Here is a 14,202-nt window from a genome sequence, read left to right on the forward strand (position 1 = left end):
ATGCAAAGATGAGGGACGCCTCTTCAATCAGTGGATGGTAGACGTACAGCAAGATGGTGCTGCTCCGACGTTCGTGGTGTGGGGGCCAGTCCTCCACGAAAAAAGAAGATCACATGTAGGTGCATACCACCACTTCCTGTCTGGCTGTCCACGCGCACAGCAATATCTTCTACTGTGGCTGCTAAGCCCCTTCCGTCTCCTAGCAATACGTAATCCACTGACAAGAGGTGGATCATGGGGTGTTCGCCCCCCGTGTAATTTAGTCATCCTACCTTATTAATTTGACACTCCACTGTTAATATTTCCAGGGGGCTTGCTTACCTTTCAAAAAAGCTTTGTGCGCTGCCGGACCCAGAGTAGCATAGCGCCAAAATTCCCCTTCTAGCGTGAGTCTCTGCGCTATAGTAAGTGCCCATAACATAACAATTTTTAAAATAAAACCACAAGTCCCACAATGCCTAGCGCGAATGACTTAAAAGCCAAGAAGGGCTTGTTTCATTCACGCGTCAGGCAGCTCGGTAGATCACTTTAGGAGCTCACAGTGTGTACCTCTGCTGGGGAATCGGATCGAGCTGCAAAAAACCAACAAAGTAAACGCTTTGCTTTGTTTTCACCGCTGGCTGCATTTTATAGACAATACTAGGTCTGTCGTTGGCTGGCAGCCCTTTGGCTTAATCAGGGCCTGTTCACGTTTTGTCGTTGTTTTAAACCGTTATTACTGGGAAACTGCTCGCCCCTTACAAATATAACAAGCATTGGCATAGCCAATAGGTCTCACCTTAGGGGCCTTATATGTTTTTAGCCATGCAACAGTTGATGTTGTTGCACCAAGGCTATTGTGCTGCTTAATTAAATAATTATAAGGTCCCAAAAGCGAGACCTATTGACTTTGCCAATTCTTGTTTTAATAGGTCTGGTGTTACTAAATGTTTTATAGATTACTCAAATTTTTTTCTACCCCTTCTACAGATTTCAGCATGAGGCAAAGCCACTGGCTAACTTCACTGTAACAGCATTTTATTGTTTCACAAGTAGAAAATTCACACGAAGTAGTTCCCTTCAATGCCAAGGACTACTATGGCAATGCGTACTTTTCAAATGCAATAGATATGCTTTCAGCCAATTTGTTTTAATATAAGCAAGCACCTCGCATGACAATCAACGTTTGAAACCCCATGGCAAAACAGAAGAAGCATTGGCTAAACCAAATGGCTAGCAGCCAATATCAGACCAATTGGTTTTATTAATTTGCCTGTGCTCTGTCAGTTTCATCTCCTACCGGGCCCTTTCTTTTTGGTCAGTTTAGTCCAGTCCTAGCATAAGAATGCCCCAGGTATCAGTTACGCATGGTTAAAAATAATAATAATGGGGGGGGGGGGGGGTTGGAGTAGCCTGCCGCCGAGATGGCTGCAGCCTAGTGAAGCTCCGGCTGTTCACTGCGCAAAACATCCAAATATCAGTCATTATCCTGACAGAAGTCGTCTTATGAAGTGGGAGAAGCCTGCCTAAGACCCACAAGATCATGCTGGGCTGAGAAATTGCCAAAAATGAGGATAGCTGCGGCCGCACTGGGGTGCGAAGCTCCGGGACCTACATAACCAATTAACTGCAAAGCCCTGGTGTGGCAGCCGGAGCGACACGGTGTGAGATTGAAAAGCAACTGGAACGGTGGGCGACTCAGGCACTGGGGGCGGTATTCACTAGAGCGAAGGAAAGCGGCTGCAAGCCTTGCCGGGCGGCGCAGCCCTGTCCCCCCCCCCTGCCCCAGGCGAGGTCCGAAAAGAGGAGACCTCTGAGGCGGTAGATGGCCCATGCCCGCAACAAGGCATCCGCCGCCAACAGAAGCCCAGGAAATAGGCTGAATCTGGCACCTATTAGCAGCAGATGATGCCTGGAACCGCACGCTACGACATCGTGAGGCCCGCAGTCCAGCAATCATTGGCAGTGCAACAAGGTGAAGCCGTAGTGCGCCCATAGTGTTGGGGTGACTCAATCGCTACGGATAGCGGTCCCCGAAGCGGAGGAAGGCGACCACGGGCCTCGGTGGACGACGCGACCCCGGACCGAGGCATGGGTCCCCCGGTGAGGCCCGAACCTTGAGGAGACATCGGAGGCGGTAGGGGTCCACAACAGTAATAAGGCATTTGCAGTCCACAGAAGCCTGTGAAATAGGCCGGAAATGGCCTCTATTAGCAGATACGGCCTGGAATTGCGGGGCATGCGCTGAAATACTGAGAGGCCTGAGACTCAGCAATCAGTAAGTGTACAGATCGGCAGTGGATCGGGGTGGAGGGGGTGAAGGTACTTGGTTCTGCCCCCCCATTTCCCTTGGCATTGCTCCACCGAGTGGAAAAGCTACCCCCAGTAAAGAACTAACCCAGTGAGTCCAAATCCAAAAGAAAAATTAGGCTGATAACTTGGACGTCCCATCCCAGCCAGAGCACCAGTGGCCTGCTGATCTAGGCCTGCGGTGGGGGTGCAACCAAGACAGCTGGGAGGGGTTGCGACGGCACAGGCTGTTTACCCCTTCCTTGCTACCCTCTACAAGACAGTATTGAGGCAAAGACCCCACAGGCCCCCAGGTACAGCGGAAGGTTCCGGTCCGGCCCCTGCAGGGACCCAAATCCAGCAGAAAAAGCTGCTAATCCGGGAAGGTGATCGGTTGTAAGAAACAGGCAGAGTGGATTGTACCAGACACCCAGAGAGGGGCTGATTTATTAGCGGGCGGGGCATCTGGAACAAGGGGGGCACAAACTGGTAGGTCGCTGGAGAAGCCTCCGGCCCCCACAGGTAGGCGGCGGGGACGTTCCCAACCCCTGCACTTCTCCCCCCCCCGCCCCCTTGGAGATCTGCGATGCCGGTAGATCAGAGGGATCTTAATATATCGTTGGCTCCAACACAATGTTAGGAACCAAGGGTTCAAGGGCAACGTTGCAAACTAAGATAGAAAAATATGCCCACCCTAGATCTAAGCCTCCCTCCCACCGGTAATGTCTCCACAATCTCTGGACAAAGCCCAGGGAGTGGCGACGGCAGAGCCCCCTACAAGATCTCATGACAGCTATTAAGGACATTAAAACTTCGCTGGAGGTCAGAATGGATTCAGTAAGCTCTGAAGTGACACGGATGTATGCAGACATCTGTAACATTGGGGCCAGAGTCTAGGAGGCAGAAGAAACCATCAACTCTTTCAGGACAGACAAAAACACTACTAACTCAAGTTGGTGATCTACGCGATTCAGTTGAAGTGTTAGAGGCTAGAATGGAAGACGCAGAAGGCCGGCCGTGCCGGAATAAAGTAACCATTAATAGGAGTGCCGGAGAGGGCTGATGGCCCAGCAGTGGATCCGTTTGTTGATGGTCTCATCCTGACGCACTTAAAAAGCCCACAGGTATCTTAAAAATTCTCTCAGTGGAACAAGCGAAACCATGGCCCCGCCAAGACCCATTATTGCTTGCATTTTTAACTTCAGGGACCGTGATGTAATTTTGAGGGCCACACGTGTGTCACCTCCAGTAAGTTGGGACAATAAGACTATCTCCTTTTTTCCAGACTTTGCAATAAAGGTCCAGAAACAAAGGCGCTCATTCTTGGAAGTCAAAAAAGCCCTTAGAGAAAAAGATCTGCAGAATGCCATACTATTCCCAGCCAAACACCCAGACCCAGAAGAACCAAAGGAAAAAAACTAAGGGAAAAGGTGATCAAGAACCCTCCAACACTCGCAACAGAGACTCAACGGATCCAGCAGAAGATTCACAATGAATGGTAATAGCAAATGCAAGACTCGGGCGCGATCTCCAACACTTCTCCCACCACAAAATCCATCAAAAAATCAGTCAGGAAGATGTTAAGCAACAGGGATGAAACACAGCCTTGTTTTAGACCCGTCAATGCATTTATTTTGTGGGTTAGAAGCTCCCATCTCTAATCTGGACTAGAAGCCAAGCATGGGAGTAACAGTATAGCAATACTCTTCAAAAGGAGGGGCAGGATGTTTCTTGTCGCTAATTTCTGGTATTAGACGCTACGGGAACTGAGTCAAGTCCACAAAGCATATTTAAGCCAAGGATTTTGCTTTCATCACATCGTCAGTCACAAAAGCCAGTGCCAGAATATTTGCAGTGGTTCCAATCCCGCCTCCCCAAAATCCAGTTTGACACGGGGGACAACACGGAGTTAGTTTGCCCATGACTCAAGCTCGTTTAGAAGATGGCTTGCATAATATTTGGCCTCAGTATCTAGCAAAGAGATTTGTCAGTAGTTGTCCGGGGCCATTGGTTTTCCTCTTTCATATAAATCGGATGGATTATAGCGTCTCTTCAGGAATCTGTTCAGTGGTGATGCAATGATTTTATATCAAGGTTAGGAGTTTTGACCAAAATTTGGGAATGGTTTTTAAAGGTTGCTGGTGAAGACCATCTGGGCCTGGGGCCCCATCTCGTTGACCCCGGTTGATCATTTCAAGGAACTGTTTACTTGTAAAACCTAATCTCCTCATGCTGAAGGCATATAATCAGAGGTTGGTGAATTTGGTTGCACTGTGTCAGACAGTTTCCAAGACTATGGGGTCTGCTTTTCACTTACTCTCTGCATTGGGTACTGTTTGTACTGTTGCAAAAGCACATTGTGACTCAGTGATATATAGTCAACACACTGGAGCACAGCAATGTGTTCGCTGTTGGCCACAAGGCAACCTAAGTCGCTTTCGTTTACCATCACCAAGAATTTTTTACTGTTTCTTGACTTGCAGGCATAGAGGAGGTGCGCACAGAAATCATCATGTTCTTCGCGTCTAGTAGCCCATATTCCTTTTTTATATACCTTCCGTAGGGCTGTGATTTTATGTCTGGGACTGGCTCAGTCGAACCTTGCCTGAAAATTCTTAACGGTTTATAGGGTGCTTATTTGATGGACCTGCGATGCAGCCTTCTGTTTTGCATCAGGAAGTGAGCATGTTATGTTTTTTATTTTTTTAGATAACTCGTCAATTTCTTGATTCCTATTTCCTGTATCTTGGATGGGCCCAGTTCTGTTTTGGCAAAGTTTCCAATAATGGGCTGCAATGTTCCTTCATATCCTTCGCTAAAGTTCCAATCCAGTTTAACCTGCTTGAACTTGCGTTTACTGATACTGTCCCTGTATCACGACAACCTGTAAAAGACCTTTATTGCATAAATGCAGGATCTGCTGGTTGGGATCACTTTCTGTCCAAGCATCCATCTTGAATAGAGCCAAATATCTAAACAGGACAAAGTTCATAAAGGTATAGTCTAGGATGGAGTGAGATTTCGAGGAAGTGTGCGTGAGCACCAGTGGCTGGTCCTCTCTTACCTTTCCGTTCACTGATCGAAGACTGAAGTGTGTGCATATACCCAATAGCATCTCTCCTGGGGATTGAGGTTTTTTTTGCAATGGTTTCATCTGATGGGGTATATTACAAAGTTCATCATGAAAATCACCAAGTTGTATTCATGGGTGTTGTAAGGGAAGTTTAAATTAAAGTCACCGGTTAGGAGCATATGAGCTCCGATATACCTTTGGCATAAGTCAGTTATTGTTTCCAAATTTGCAGAGATCCCTCGTTTTAAATTAACACGTGGAGGGATAAAGATGTTCATAATTATAAGCGGTTCTTGGAGTTCACACGACCATTTGGCAACTAATTTCGCCAGGATTAAGTTTCCTGTAGGACGATTTCTTTTAACATCCAAATTTGATCAAATATAAGTTGATAGACCACCGTTAAGTATTTCCTTTGACTGCGTTTTTCTGTGCCGCAGTATAGAACTATAAGTCCCCAAACAATAGGGTAGGCATCATACATTTCCAGCAGGATAATTACACTGAAGTGTTGTACTAGCAATAAAAAAGCAAAAAGTGTAGTATCTGCACTTCCAGTAATAAAAATAATTTGCCTAATAATCCACAAATAATATGATGGTAACAGATCCATTCACATACTATTCTAATGCGAATATACAGTTAGCTTGGTTAGACAATCTTGGCAGCTTTAAGACTAAACAGACTGTAGCGATGTGTAGAAAATAGTATTTAAGGTGCACTGAAGTGATCACCTCCAATTCCTTCCTTCATTAGTCCTAGTAGGAGGAGGAAAGCGAGGTGTCTTTGTCAATCTGTTCCTTTTTTTTTTCTTTACACTAGTGCATTTCTGGTGTAGAATGATGCATAATATTTTCTGGTGGAGGGTTAGACACTGGAGAGAAACGTTTAGGTGGGGTCAGGTTCTTAAATTTGTAAAATAGTCACAATACATTGCCACTGAATAGTGCCTCCTTAAAATAATGCAAATGTGCCCTTACCGCACTTGTAAAATTTGGTAACAGAGCTCCCAACTCACTGGCGTGACTATGTTCCTCTTTACTGAAGGAAGGAAGGCATCTGCTGCTCAGAGCCTGCCCCTTAACAAAACAAGCATTTGCAATGCAATAGGTCTCGCATTTGCGAGAGAGTAGGCTATTGGGATTTTAAATTACAATGCCTTTTATTTAGGATTTAAAAAACAACACGTAAATAAAAGGCATTGCCATTTACAATGCCAATAGCTCAAACTCTCACAACTGCAAGACCTATTGCATTGTTTTATTAGGCATGGGGAGATTAAGTGATTTGCCCAGAATCACAGGAGGTTCAGCGTCATTGCAGAGACACGAACCCAGTTCCACAGATTCAAGGTTTACCGCCCTAAACGTTAATAGTTATTTGAATTGGGGTACCCCTACTGAATCATTTATAGGAATCAAGGGACCTCCACTGAGCCATTACTGGAAGGTGGGAACCCTATCTTAAGCAATTTTGATTGTTTAGTCTCAAATCAATGCACAAAAATTGAGAACTAAGCATTCATCAAACAAATACACAAATGCACGCATCATAAAATGTTTTATTTAATCTACAAAAAAATATAAAAATCTATTTTTTATGTTAATGGGAAGGCTGGGGTTTTTCTCAGTTCTACTGAGCCTCCCATCTTCCACACTATTCGGTTTGATGCATTTGCACTGCTCCCACAATCATTCTCATGACACCAACTTCATGTTTTCATCCAATTTCAAATGTCTTCACATTTATGGACTGTTTTAACCCTTTAAGTGCCTCCGTCGGCCAACATCGTCACGAGCACTACCTTGCCAGTGCTGCGCACGACCGTTGGCCGACGGGTCAGCATTCGTTATTCGAATGTTCAGCACTGGGCGCTGAACGTTCGACGCTCCCAAGGTGTTAAAATGTTAGATTCTCAACGTTGCTTCTTTATTTACAGACACCCGATTCATCGGTTAATATTTAGATTTTCTGAGCAGATGCGGACCACAAGTTAAGAACCATTGGTCTAGCCGATAGTGGAAGCCAGCTTACTTTGAGACGTGATACAGAGACCAAGAATTACTAATGCTTTGGGACTGTTTATTAACGCAATGTTGCTGACTTTTGCAGTTTTATTCGGCAAATCTCAGTAAATCTGCCCGTGACCTGGTCCCAGCTGTGCACAGAGCCTCGTATGTGCAGCTAGAGTCTCCACTCTGGCCTGCTGCCAGGAAAGTGTTGCATTCTTGCAACTACTTCACCAGCCAAGAAGACAGGTTAGTCGATTTGTCACCCTTTGGTTAAGGATAAGGATCTCTAGCGGACACGTCAGGGATGCGGAGATGTCTAACGGACAAGATGCCCTGCCCTAAATTAAGTGCCCAACAAAAGGCACTTGTAAGCCGGTGGCAGGTAGAACGCTATTACTCACAGACATGGATGACGTTGCCTCCGTACATAAATAACGCGCTCTGCGATAGCTGTTTGGAAGGCAGGAGTTATTGCCATTCATACATATCTGACGAACTTCCGATTTGTTGTGTCCATTCTGTCACGAACTTCCTGCTACAAAAAAAGAAAAGCATTTCTCTTGGACACAGAATGTCTCTCTGCGTTTTCTCTCAACAGAAGTGTACAGAATCGTTGGATTTCGCAGCCTTTAATAAACAAGTTATTAAACCCCATCTAACATGTTGATTTCCAGTAACTGGTGCAACTGATTGGCTGCACAGTCTCTGTTTAAGCTCATGATTTCAGTTGCATTCTCCATTCCACAGCAGGCAGCCGAGAACCTACACCTGCAATTATCATGGACTACACTGCAAACAAATGTATGAACTGTCCCATTTGCATCATGTCAGTGAATACGAGCGGATCTAACACAGTGCAAGCTTTAACTTAAGCAATCTGAAGCAAGAGAATAATTTGTGCCTAGCAGAACAAGCTGGCTCAGTGGAGTTGACAGGGGAGGGGAAACTGAAAGTGTGCGATGCGCGCGCTGCCAGACTCTGGGGACAGGAGATGTGCACGCGTACGGAGTGCACATCTACCGTCTGTGCTCGCGCACATCTCCTGTCCGCGCGTGGCACCTCCGGTTTCCCTTCACGAACGAAAGCCACAGCAATAGAGCTCGCCAATCGAAGCAGCTGCGCTGCAATAGTGGCTTCTCAAAGTGCTATGGCTGGTCTAATAAGGCAACAGTGGTCCCCTACAAGCATTAATATTCAATCAATAAATATAGACGAAGTTGTTACTATATTGCAAATGACATACTCAGCCGGGCAGAGGCACCCGCGATTGAGCAGCACCGGGATTACTCACTATCGGTCATTGAACCGGGTAACCCGAACGTCCTTCTTCCGACTGTGGTTCATTTCGCCTTCCCTAGATGGCATTTAGCTCACGGCTCTCCAGCGCCCACTCCATGCTCCGGTCTCACCGAAGCACTCCTTTATCTGACTGACACCACCTTGTCTCTACAGTTAATTATTCGATTACTCCTTGAACCGGCATACCACCAAGCCTCGATCTCGCATGCTTGCACAATGGCAAATGAGGCTGTTTTACTATTAGGCATACATTACATGTCCTGGTGATATCCGTTCAATGTGGTAAACGGATCGAAACGCCATCGACTACTATGTACACCTTATACACATGGAATTACTTACTCTGATGGGCATCATTGTAAAAAAAAGTCTAATCCCAATAAAAAAAAAAAAAAGAATATAGAAGTTATAAGTGGTGACTTGTGAATGCCACACCTATTGTATATTACTAGATCAGGAGTTTTCCTTTTAAAAAAATGCAAAAAGAATTATTCTCGTATGTTTTATACATGTTTCCTCAATTCCTGCCAAGAGCAGACTACAAAGAGAACTAAAGTGAAACTCACAAATTACTGTATGTCTGTTAGTGCACGAAAACGGTTAGCAAAAACTACTTGTCTGAAAAGACGAGATGATACCACCTGTGTACTACTCTACCTTCACTGGCAGCACCCTGCAGGAATAGTTACTCCGAAAACAATTATTTTGCCAGCCTAATTCACACTCCACAAATGGGACAGAAATGCTCATGGTGCAATCACAACAGAATGCCCCGTCTTCAAGCAATGCTTACAAATTTCTGCAATATTCCGGTGGTAAAAAGGTCCCTCTTAACTACTATGGCCTGAAACTCTTCCTATGAAAAAGAGAATTAATGAACATGTCAAGTTCACTGGGGCTTTAAAGACACCTCTATCTGCCATTTAACTCCGCTGGGAATCCTACGGATGCCACCAGCTAGTAACTATAGTGCTCTAGCAAATTCCCTTTAAAATATAATTATTTACCGACAAGATCGAAAAACGGGGCCAGAGGGGGTAAAATGGAAAAATACATTTTTCCGTATTTGAAAAAGCTAGTAGGAGTCGAGCACTAGACAACAAAAAGTTACCAATCATAGGGGTCAAGTGGCACTTATCTCACTAGCTCAATGTGTTCGTTTATCTACCTATCACCGACTTAGATCTGACCTTGGGTGTAATTTTAGAATATGAGCTAATGTAGAGTTGCAGAATTGAAACAATAAAACGGTGTACTTTTAAACATTTAGCACTATCCAGGGTATAGCATGGAGCAGTAACGCATTGTCGTTTATGTATCACTTTATGCACTCGACGTTTGTGGTAATATTGGCCTCATTTATACTCAAAAGAGTAATTTAATTGAACGATTTCAAACCTCGGTCGAGAGTGCGGCAGTCTCATAACAGAAAGGCTAGGATGGGTTTGTCACAGAGTCAAGCGACTGTTAAACGGCTGGTATGCAGTAACAATATCACCTCCAGAAAACCACGAGGGCTGCCGCAGAAGCGAGTGCGCTTTCCTTACGTTGGCGAAAAGACGCGGAGTGTTAAAGAGAGTCCGTTACAATCTGGTCAGTGATTCTGAAAGAATTACAGGTCTGAGACAGCCAATTACATTTTGAAGGGCTTTGCAGAGGCTGCCTTTTGTATGATGAAGCGCTACTTCACAATAAAGTATGGATTAATCTTGGAATAACTCATGCCATGGATTCGAAATAAATATCTGGTCAATCGTCGTTTTAAATTATGCGAAATGCAGTTCTGGCTAAAATGCGTTAATTTGACAAACTCCATTTTAAGTAGCAGATTGTAACGCTTTCATTTTCTAAATGCTAGTCTCCTTCCGGAAACAGAGGACCGCAGGCTGGGTTGCCGATATGCTGTAAATGTAATAATGCAGCTTTTCAAGCGTTAAGGCTAAAAATGGAAACATAGAATGTATTTCCTACTGTGATATATATCCGAAAATGCGAAATTCCGTTTTAGGATTAACTACAACACGTAAATCGAGCAATAACAATCTTGGTGGACTCAACTCCGTACAGTATGATACGCCCCCAAAAGGCGTATTCTTTGCTGGGGATGGTCAGTGATATGTTTGCAAATGAAAAACGACCTGAGAAAAAAAAAAGTCTACCAAAAGGCTTTTTATAAAACGGTTAAGGAAGAAACATAATCTAGACCAAATGTGCCGGGCCATTAGTACTCATTAGCGTACTGGAGGGATGGGATATACTGGGCCGGAAGTAACCCTCGGCCGGAAGAGAATTCCCGCCTGGCGGTCCCAGGCAGAAGAGACGAATGCAAGCGGGGAATACTGTCTACAGAGACAAGGCTCAATCTGAGCCAGCAGCGCCTCCCCTCCTACAGCCAAGCTGGGGAAATCACTATACACTGTGGCCATGGGACTAGTGTCAAATACCCGTAGCCTTTGTCAAGGAAACAATCCAATCGCCACCCTTCACACCTGACTGTCGCGATGCACGCAACACTATAACATTGTTTTCCTGCAGAAGGACAATGCCCAATACAGAATCGACAATTGTACTTGCTGCTGATATAAATATTAAATTGAAGCATGAATATATCATTAAAGTGAGTGTGTTGGTGAGACTTGGTTACATATGCAATTTTAATAAAAACTGTAATTGTTGCAACGTGATGTAAAAGTCTGATTTAGGATTGGCATTAAGTTTGGTCACTGAAAGTGCCATTACACTTTGACCAGGCACAATTGTTCACGAAGTAGCTTCTCCACGCACAGAAGCGGCACTACTTACTGTTCCCTAAAAAGAACGTAGGTCCTGTACAGAACTAGCACACGCCACTAACGTACTAAAAACCCTTCTGAAGACAATTGAGATGTCCAGGAACAGAACTGCAGCCCCGCCGAGAAGTTTATAAGAACGGCAGCCCTGGTTGATAAGTTCAAATACTGCCAGGTTAAAATTTGATAATTCATGCTAAGTAATGCAGGACAACCCCCATACAACGTGCAACAATCTAAAAGAAGAGCTAGTGCTATCGCAGTAAAAAAAGTATAGTAGCTCTTTTGGTAGTATATATAAATCGACAGTGACCCTGGGGAAAACTGATATCAGTATTCATTACTAGTAAAGCAGATTTTGTGAGACGTGCTGACTGACTGCCCATTACTTGTACAGTCTAGTGAGCTGTGCTTACACTGTGTTTGCTAGTCCGCCTAGCATCTGAGCACTCGTGGTACCATCTCTTATATTAAATACCACTCATACTGAGAAGTGCTGACGCTGTCCAATCTGAACTATAGCACCCCTTTTAAGAAACGCAGGTACTGTCCATTTCTATACCTGCTTAAAAATGCTGAGCTGTCCACCACAGTACATCAGATCTGACAAGAAACATAAGTGTGGTCCACGAGCAATACCTATCGAGAAATTCTACCACTGTCAATTTCTAGTCACTAAATCACACAAGCAAATGCGATAGCTCTGGTACCAGCATAGCAGCGGGTCACCTCAATAGAAATCCATTCGACAAGTGCCTGCACTGAACATGGGGTGGTCACGAAGGATGATGCCTGGAGCACATTAAACCTAGAAAGTTACCTATAACCATTGCGAGTTAGCCCCGCCCTGTGTCCCGTACTTGCATCCATCCCCCCACTGTAGCACCCCTAGGGGAAGGGGGAAAGAACAGGGGGGATGATGTTTGAGGCTCAGTAATCTACACATTTCCAGCAGTCGAGTAAACCGGACTCTCGCTTGCACCTAGGCACACTTACACTCGCAGAAATAACAGCATGCCCCCGAACGAAAGAGCCACCGTCCGGTTTTCGTTGTTTATTCCGAACTTTGGCGGTAACCGAGAACGGCACGAAACAGTCCCCCCACCCCCCATATAATCCCCCCTTCCCTCGCGGCCCCTCCCTCCCTCACCTGCCTCTTGTGGGTGCGGAGATCGAGCAGGGTCCTCTGCGGCGTGGAAAAGGCAGGCTGGGCTGGAGTGTCGGCAAGCGGAGAGGGGCGGCATCACGGACACAATGAGATGGAGGCGCGGGGCTCGGAGGCTGCTGTGACGTGCCGCTGGCGGTGAAGAGGCGACCGCCGAGCTGCCATCTTTCAAAATGGCGGCCGCGGCGCATCTATTGCAGGCAGATCGGCGGGCGGACCGACGACGAAGGTGCGGTCTCCCAAAGCTGACAGCGGAGCCAGGAGGAGCGTAGAATAGGCAGGCTGATATTTCTTTAATTATTATTATTTTCAACACTTCAGGGCCCACGGACAGCCTGGGGAGCTGGCAGGCCGATGCTGTATAATATTTGGTATTCCATGGGATTTCTGTTTTATTTTCCTGCTCTTCGCGGCGGCCGCCTCCGGGACCCCTCCTTCTTCTTGCTCCATTGGCTCTTCATGGAGAGCTAACACTGGCCCCGCCTCTCCGCTGGAGCAGTGTCTCAGCCCCGCCTACCGGCGAACAGACGGAAGTAGCCGCGCACTGAGCAGGAAGCGATTAAAGCTGTTCGATGTGTGCCTTGACTCGATAGAAGGAATGTAGGTCTTTATAACACATTCGTACCTTCCCTTTATTTTTGAAGTTCCGTGGCTTACATCTATATCTATCTATACTAATATATTAAAGAGAGAGCCCAAACCTTTGAGGGAGATAATCTCAGGAACCACTGCACCAATCACAACACCCAGTACAGCGTTGGAAAGGGCTGTTGCAGCAGGACATAGGCTATGCAGACGCCCACCATATACATTTAAAAGGTAAAAGAATGTGCCAGCAAAGTAGTCCTTTGTGGGCGTGTCTGCGTTGTGCTCGGGGCGTGACAAACGCTGGGGGCATGTGGTACGTTCTGCCCTTCATGCCATGTCTCATATCGTGTGCTGGGGGCGCGTGCGGGGCATGGGATTACGGAAAAAAAAGCGAGCGTTGTGCCCACTATTTCATTGTTTTTTCTTCCCAGGTTCTGTACATTCCAGCTCCGGGTGTCCACCCTGCTCCCTTTAAATACCCCTGCACCCCATAATCGTAACCCATCCTTAGTCCTTAAAATACTCCAACACCCTTAAACACTAACCCAACTTAATTTATGAGCTCAGATTTCATTCAAGTACAGAACCAGTGAAATTCAAATTACGCCCCCACAACGAACTGCTTACGAACTCACATGATATATCATCCATGACAGTCAGTTGCATCACTGATGACATCACTGGTCCAGTGGCGGCTAGTGAAATTTGAAAGTGGTAAGTCGTAAAATAATTATTGCAGTGCAGTGAGCGAGACTGAACAACTTACAGAGGGTTGGGAGTTCTCCCCCCCCCCGATAAAATTTTGAAAAAAGAGTGGGTAAATAATGCATTTTAAAGCAAATGGGGAAAAAACAAGAAGGTTCATAAATAATTGTGAAAGTGTAGTTATGACAATAAAGAGCCTTCATATGATAATGACATAGGTTCCTGTTATTTCTGAGCTCAGTACTGCCCTGCAGCAGTCATTTTGTACATAAACTCCAATTCATAAGCAACCAGCTTAATAAT

At 45.5% G+C, this 14,202-nt stretch overlaps 1 protein-coding gene across 2 annotated transcripts in view; it reads right to left on the minus strand.

Moving 5' to 3' along the window:
- The window catches only part of LCOR (ligand dependent nuclear receptor corepressor), a 317,352-nt gene extending 304,277 nt beyond the window's left edge, over positions 1 to 13,075 (minus strand). Inside the window, exon 1 of one of the 2 annotated variants that reach the window (XM_086922634.1) lies at positions 12,592 to 13,075. The gene's annotated coding sequence lies outside the window, so the exon portion shown is untranslated. The remainder of the gene's footprint in view (positions 1 to 12,591) is intronic. The other variant, XM_086922633.1, reaches the window with a different exon arrangement.
- Positions 13,076 to 14,202: the final 1,127 nt, after the last annotated feature.

Source organism: Lissotriton vulgaris, chromosome 5 (genome assembly GCF_964263255.1).
Source record: "Lissotriton vulgaris chromosome 5, aLisVul1.2, whole genome shotgun sequence".
In the NCBI taxonomy this organism is placed as follows: domain Eukaryota; kingdom Metazoa; phylum Chordata; class Amphibia; order Caudata; family Salamandridae; genus Lissotriton; species Lissotriton vulgaris.